We start from the raw sequence: 8,890 nt of genomic DNA on the forward strand, positions 1-8,890 counted from the left end.
ATCTATACATTTCATAGCTATGCTAAATTAGCAAATTTAAACACTTTCCATAAATAGCAATTGGAACTGAATGAAACTAATACAAAATGCATGATAGTGATGGTGTTTGACAAACTTGGTAAGCTATCATTTGGCAAATATTAAGGGAATAAACTCAATATTGTGGGGGTTCTCACACTAGCAACTACAAGTCAGCATATGAATTTCTTCTACCGGGCCGAGTATGCTCAGTAAAAAATACATAGGAGTTCCTACTTTATATTTATCTGGCATAAGTATATATAGGATGATCAGTTTCTCAATTAGTTTAGGTGGAAATTAATAAAAGGTCCAGCAATACTAACCTCTTGCCATCGTGGTAGTAAGGAAAGAATATATGAAACGACTAACTGATAGATAATTTTTGATATTCATAGTCATATTCGCAACAATATCAAAGGCAATTAAAATCATCAATAATCAATACCCTCAAATCAAATCAAACAATAGTTACCTCAACTTGCTACTCAATTCATTTTGAATATTAATATAGTTGCAAACTAGCAAAATGCACAAATGTTAACAATATAAATATATAACCAAATCATCAATATCATCTTTATTAATACTAGTAAAACTAAATGTCAATATTTAAAGAAAGCCCAATTGATCACCAACTATCTAAATCATCACAGATGGAAAATTTAACTTTCTTAATATGCCCATGGAAAAATATTTCATCTCACTCTAATCTTAACTCTAATAATATTAATATCAAGACATTATTTTAATATCATCAACACTAAAATAAAGCTAAAAGATAATAAGAGTAAATCACTACTCAACACCAAGCTAACCAAAGTTGAAAGTACTATATTTAGTATTTGAAACCAATCCTTCAATAATACCTAATTACACATTAATAAAGAGTGAATATTCATGTCCACAACTCAATGTAATTCATTACCACAAATAACAAGATGATCCTTTGTAGTACCATATGACAAACAGACTCATCACTGCTAAATAATCATTTACCTAAGCATAATCCTTGACTAAAATTATGAGCAATCACTAGTTACAAAGCAACTAACTATCATTGTTCAATCTGCCTTCATATAATTTAGCATCAAACTCATGTCATAAAGCCATATACTTATAAAATAAAAAAGTATCAATGTAGGTAACAATATATAGAATATGGATAAAATCTTACAATAATAAACCCATCTATACATTTAGGTAATAGTACAATATGGATATATAAAAATATAATCTTTGTGATCAAGTCTTAAATATAAAGCCAAAACATTAACACCAAATGTGCATATCTAAACCCTATGGAAAATTACCATAACATAACAATCACCATAACTAAAACCCTAGAGTTAACTTCTATTTTTATATAAATTGAAATTTAACCCTTGTGTTAAAGGCAATAGTGTGGAACTCAAGTTTCAAAGTCTTAACCTATAAAGGAATGGAATTAAACTTCCAAGCATATAACAAACAAGTAAAAGAATAGAAGTATGGAACAATATTGGAATAGTCTTAAAGCATTTTAATGCCCAAAACTAATATGTGAAATATAGCCAAACAAAGTTGATGGTCTAACGTAAAAATTATAGATACTTCACCAACTCATATGGTATAAAGCTTAAGCTTTGAAGCCAAACACAAAATAATGACAAAACACCCTCAACAAAGAGTTACATAATATTATTCCTATTATACATTTGAAGCCCTTTATAAGCAAGTCTCCTCATGCACTGGTTTCCCTTACACCAACCTCTGATTTGAAAATTAACTTTCTTTCCTTATGAGAATTCTTGTGTAGCCTCCAAATAGTCTCCAATTCCTGCTTGAGTGGTTTAGAAACTTTCCAGAGTACTCAAGGAATGAGTTGTACTTGTTGGGGGAGAGCTGCTCTGCTAAGTTATGCTACCAAGTCACTGTGATCAAGCCATAAGTAGGTCATTTATGAAAAATTTGGACCACATTGCCCATGGTAAACATCATCAACCTGAAAGGATTCTCAGTAAGATATTGTGAAATGGACAACACAAAAGAGCAGCTTTTATACCACAGTTTGGGAATGCATGGACTGATCCTGCTCATGACATGCGAGGCGATGTTGAATTTTACTACAGTCACTCTTCATTCCAGAGAAGACTTACAACGCGCTGTAAACTGTGATTTTTCCACCATGCACCCAATCCTCAGGGTTCCATAAATCCAAACTGTCAAGGAGCTTTGGCCATCACGAACCGCTTGATAAGTGGACTTACATTTACAAACCTCCATGTAAACGGTCGTCTATCACGGTAAACTCCGAAGTGGACATTTGTTGACTGAGTTCTCGTGGACATTTGTTGTATGAGTTCTCCGGGAAAGACGTTCAGAGTCGTTCACGCACGGCAGGGACATCACCAAGGTATCTAGTTAATGCTACAAAACGTACCTTTCATATGAACTTGCTTCAACTCGGACCCCTCTTGATGAGTACGAAAAACATCCAAGATCAAGTACTTGTATTACAATTCCGATCAACAGGGCGTGAATCTTTGAGCCTTGCACACTTGACGCTGCCTAGAAGATATGTTCGTGTTGCCCCTCATCATTTAGCCAGAAGTCACCCGTCATTGGAGCGTATGCTAGAAAATCCTCTGAAACATGATAGAATTAGATAAGTCAGAGAAAACGGAAAGCAAAGCAAGAATTACCTAAGACTGGCCTCGGTTCTTGAGTATGAATAGGCTCCTCAACATCGATGCTCCTCCTCGTCGCCGTCAAACTCTGGAGCGCGGCTCCACGGCAACCGACCTGTCCAACTGTGCTCTCTCATCGGTTCTCCTCGACTTCTCTTCCGCCTCAGCCTTCATCTTTCGACGCTCCTCGTTTAGCCTCCCCAAAGCTTTGCATCTGATACACGTCTAGATCAGCTCGAGCCTTTTAGCAATCTCAACAGAGCCTCGAAGGCTGGCAAGAAGATATTGTTGGTGATTTTTTTTCATCAAAGCGTTCCCTCCTGTGGGTTGCTGCTCCCTTCTATCATCTCAACACCACTTCTGTCTCAGAGTTGACTGATTCCGCAGCTGGTGTGTGGGCTTGCGCTGCTTTAGCTGCCCGAGTAGCTGTTACTGCTGCCTGAGATTTTGCTTCAACCTATTTTGGTTTCTCCCCAACAATGCATAGTATAAACCAACCACAAACTTACAAGCGAGCTGCATTTCCATTGCACAGAAGACTGCCTCGCACCCTGTCTAATGATGCTTTATTTACATGCAGTCTTTTGAAGATAGCTGGCTGAATATTGTGCCATGTCCGGGATTTTATAAGATTCTCAACTACATAAGGAAGGAACCCACCGGTCTTCGTCACTGAAAACAGTTGGTTTCTGAAACATCCTACAGGATTCAACCACGCATGCTTCTTATGAAACTTCGAAATGGTCAAGCGATAAGGTCTTGTCAAATGCAAATGTGTCATGGTCGTGTACACTGTGTCACCTTCCTCCAAAATTCAATCTATGGGCGAAATCGAGAAACTGGTAGATCATGAAGCTAAAGTCTTTCCAGAAACTGGTAGATCATGGAGCTAAAGTCTTTTAGCAAAATATGTAATTGCGATGCGAACAAAACTGCGCTCTAGGTTTTCAAAAGTTGTGATGGACTTTGCTTGCAACCCCCCCGCTATATAAATGCGCCCCGCCTCTCCATTCAATCAAACACTGCTCAGCTCTATCCATAGTTAAAGTGCTACTGTTTGCAATGGCGTCCCTTCGTGCTTTCGCTGCTTTCTTCTTGTGCATGCTCGTTGTTGCAATGGTGGAGCACGCCAATGTGGTGGAAGCTCAATGTGATACAGGCGGTCCCTGTTGCGGTCGTCAGGGTAGAGGACGCCGCTGCAACTCGGGCCTGTGCTGCAGCCAGTTTGGCTACTGCGGATCGACATCGGAGTACTGTGGCGCGGGCTGCCAGCGCGGCTATGGGAGATGCAACTAAATATTCCATCTAATGTGCTAGACACCTCCAGCATGAAAGTTGCGAGTAATATCTAAATAAGCACTGGTGTCCTCTATTCTCTTTTTATATATATGGTGTGATGTTTGCTATGTTACCAAGCTGAACGCATTAAAAATCTCATCCAATGCAATCTCCTTCACCAATGACGCCCAATGCACTGCAGGTTAGTATGATGGATTCCTTCTACTGCATGCCACACTTGATCTTTCTTTTACAGCTTTCATCTGAATTGGACCTGCTAGTTCTCCTTGGCTTGGCATTCAAATGAAGCAATGAAGAGAAAGGATACAGGAGCAGCCTTCCTTACAATATGTTTATCTCAGATTGAATTTTTATTCAGGGCTTCAATGTAGAAATTGCAGTGATCTGTTGAGTGCTAGAGCAGTAGCACACATGTAGACGGACATCCTCTCTTTTGCATCAGCTGTTTTTTAAGGCAGACTGTAAGAAGTTATAATGGCACTTTGCAGGAACATCAGCATTTTTTAGCACATATGAGCATTACTATCACACTAACTCATCTTATAGCTGCGCAGCTAAGAGATGAGCTAGTGCGATAGCAATAACAAGTTGAGTCCAACTGGGCTGTGATTCCCATAATAAACATTTTGGTTTTACCAAGCAAGGTTGGCTCTATGGTAGGATAATAGTTGCAATGGCTTCAATGTCAATATCTTTTTTTGATGATATTCCTATGACATTTACAAGAGATTGGGGATTGTTTGCAGGGCTGATTCAAATTGCCAGACATAGAGCTGGCAGGAGTGGATTTACTGGAAAGAAAGCTTTTTATAAAAGTCTTACACCAGCATAAACGTGCAATAGAAAGGTGAATCAAGACTCAAGAATCTAGACAATCTTAACACAGATTCTAGGTTACAAATAGCAGTTTCTAGCATTGAAGCCAGATTTTTACAACTCGCTTTTGAGAATGGAAGGGAGAGCACTAAAAAATTAACTTCTCCAAGGGGAGCATGATCCTGAGCCACCATAGCTTGCTCCACCATTGTAAGCAAGCAAGAAGGCAGAAGAAGATAGGAAAAAGCATTGTGAACCTGAAGAGTGCGAGAGAAATAAAAGCTACAATGGATATCCGTTAAAAAACTACACTTCTTGAACCTTGACCACAGTTTTGTCTCTCTACTGTCACAATTACATATCTACTATGTATATGATTCAGGAAGGACATAACTTTATGACCAAACCGGAATCAGTTTCTTAACATTTGAACATTGTTTTGAAGTGCACTTCACATATACTTAAAACTGATTTGGCTGTCCACGTGGATGGGCTGAGCAAGCTAAAAGTGAGGTTTGATTTCTTTTAGCAATGGTGCTGCTGTTACTTTTGAGCTATGGCACATGCAACTTTGGAGATGCAAGGACAAGAAGCAGTGTCAATGAAGGTCCATCATGGGAGTGTTACAGAAGTAGAAGGTTATGCCACTGGATGGACAGCAGCATCTATAAAAAGAATCAGATAATAGGGCTAAAAACTAAAAAACACTCAAACTTTTAATACTTATTTTAACAATGCTTGTTATGTGAGGTGTGAAAGTTTAACTACTCTCTCTCACACATTCCAATTTTGGTGTTTGCCACCTTTGATGTGGGAATAGTGATTGCCAACATTATTTGAGGACCAAGTGGTGAGTGATCACATGGTTAGCCTAACCTTTTTATTTGAGGACTAGATTGCTCCTGCTTTCATAACATCACTTGCACTATTTTTGCTCCATGTTGAAAACTTCCAACTTTTTGACGCAAACAAGCTTCACTGACTTAGAGATCCTTGCCCTTGATGAGCAGCACAAGGCCTTAGGCAGGTACAAAGAACAAGCTTAAAGTGGTCATTGACTCCTTAACTATTTTTGAATTTATTACCTTCATTTCATCTCACCATTTATTACCTTCATCACCACAAAGTCACAACCAAATCACACACCATTCTTTCTACACACCATTGCTCATTCTTCATAATAGTTACCCACATTAAGATTATAGCAATTTCATCTACTTCCTATCTATAGTCCTTGATATTCAAAATGAATGGTTATGATAGTGAAGAGGCCTAAAATTACAAGTCACAACTACTATGAACAATTTAAAGTGTTGAAACATTGCTTATTCAGTGGTGGCATTTATCCATAAATGCCTAGGGCCAAAGAAAAGTGTTGTCAATTGTCAGTTTGCTCAAGAAAGTGGCTTGGGCATTCTTTATATGCTGGATGATGCTAGCTTAAGAAACATCACTCCAAAAGTGCTATGCTGTAAAATCTTTATTGTAAATGGTATATTGGATTTCGATAATTTTTACTGCTATCAAAAAGTATTTATGGCTATAGTGGAGTGATATGACATTCTTGGCCTCATTCATTCCTTCACACTTTCACTCACTTTAGCATTTACCACTATTGGGATCCATCACCATATTACTAAAACTTTTGAGGGTGACATTCCATAAGTTTGAAAACCTTGCATTTATAATCAAAATTTAGTTTTTGCTATCATTTGGTCTCTTTACCTCTTTCTTTTTCTCTTTTTTTTTCTCATTTTTTCTTCTTTATTTTTCCAAGTGTCTAGTTTGCATTTAACATTTTTCCTATTGGGTTTTCCTCTAGTATTAAATTTCACACTACATTTTGCTTTATTTCTTTTTTTTTATTTCTCTTCTTTTCTTTTGGTTTTTTATTTTATTTTTCTTTCTTTGTTTGCATTTTTCTCTTTTGGGTGTTTGAACAACATGATTTTTACAACTAGGCTGTGGGTTCTCTTTTCCCTAGGGCTTACTCACTCACTTGTTGTTGGTCACTTGTTGGGATGCAAAATATAACTTAAAGCACTTAAAATATTTTAATTCCTAAAATATCCTCATCTCTTTGTATAAAAGCCTAATGAGTGAATAACAGTTATGACATTTAGGGCATTTGGAAGAGCTTGAGTTTGTGCAATGAAGGTGATGAGAATTTGAGTTTGAAAGGTTAGGAAATAGCATTTATCTCCTAATAGTCAAAGTGCTTGAAGAGTGGTAGCATAACATTTCAAGGTATACATAGATAATGTAAGATTAAAACACTTTTTGTCACAACCTAACATTTGGGGAAAACAAGGTTGGTGGGTTAATGCTTTAATTAAGTTTGATTGCATAAGTTAGAGAAGATCAATATTGTGGCAAATGTTATAATTCGGAAAGCAAGTCTAGAGTTGATGGTATCTAACACAATAACAACCTTTTAGAATAATATGTGGATAGTGTATAAGGACAATGAATTAATATAGAAGGTGTTGCTAAGGAAAAAGAGACATGAGATATTCTTTAATAAAACAAGCTGCCCAATAAAGAGAAAGTAGATTATATAAAATGTAATGGACTCATTTATTATAAACAAACGAGGGTGTATATTCAAAAGAGGAACTAAGGAAAATAACTTTTAAAAAGTGTCATGACAGGCTTTTTAAAGGATATAATAAAGTGCCCAAAACTATAAGTTTGCTCAAGAGAAAGTATCATTGACTGAATATAAATAAAAATATACAAAACTATGTAAATACATGCCAAATATATTAGTAGTGAAAGTTATGACTAGGTTTATAACAAAACCTCCCAATCCTTGATCATCTATAGAAACTTTTTATAATGAACTTTATCACAAAATTCCCCCCAAGCACGGGTTGTGAATTGGTTTTTGAAAATGACATAGTTTATACCCACAATAAAAGTGAATGCAAAAGGTATGGTGAAATTATTCTTTGAACAAATGGTTCAAATATTGGAAATGCTAGAGGAAATTATCTTAGAATAAGATAATATATTCATCAGTAAATTGTAGAGAACTCTTTTGGATGCAATATCATGCAAAATTGAAATTCAACACCATCTATCACCATGTATAAAAAACATTGATACAACTGTAATGTCACATACTAAAATTCATATTATAGTTTTGGCAAAGAAATTAACCACCTGTTTACTAGATTCAATGTAAATAATTATAACGTTTTCAATTTAGTTTAAAACTAAAGGTTTTTATATTATGTAAAAGACAATGAAACCACTATAATACCCTAAATAGAAATTATTTTATAGTCAGATAAACTAAAGACTATTGCAATTAATTCCAAGGTAAATTATCGTTTGGTTTTAAATATATTTTATTATATAGTTTCTCTATAAAGTCATATGAATAAAGCAATGATGTTAACACTAAAGCTAGTGTTATGTAAAAATCACAACAATCTACCTTTGTAATAGAGAATAAGATGAACAAACATTTTCTAACCCATTTGAATACATTCTGAGTTAATTTTTATTGTAGTAGAATGAAAAATAAGAGATGGTAACTTTAGAAATTCCACAAAATAAATCTAGACATTCTAAAAAAGATGAGGTGAGTATTTTAATCTCCATTTGAGTTATAGTAATGTATATAATTGTTCTGGTTTCTGTGTAGCAGACCAAAATTAAAAAGTTGAACATAAATTTTCTAAAGACATTATAGGGCTACTCATTAAAAATAAGATTACCTTTTAGAATATCAAAAGGTTTTTCAAAATGGATGACAAGTTTTACTAGTTGTTTAATGAAAGAAGAACTAAAACAAAAGAAGCTTTAAAGTATATTATTGGACATATTTTAAAGGTTAGGCACCTTGTGATATTTTCAGAAGTACAAACAATGAATACTTAGAATGAAAGTACATTGACTATTCATAAGGTTTATAGATCTGGTAAGATATATGGAAACATATAAAAATTATACAGTTAAATTAAATCATAAATGCATAAAATTATATGAAAAATTATATAAATATTTTTCTAAACTCAATGAAAAATTTATTTTGAATTTTATAATTAACTATATAATTAACCATATCTCAAACACACACA

The sequence above is a fragment of the Selaginella moellendorffii genome, unplaced genomic scaffold (genome assembly GCF_000143415.4).
Source record: "Selaginella moellendorffii unplaced genomic scaffold, v1.0 SELMOscaffold_30, whole genome shotgun sequence".
NCBI lineage: Eukaryota > Viridiplantae > Streptophyta > Lycopodiopsida > Selaginellales > Selaginellaceae > Selaginella > Selaginella moellendorffii.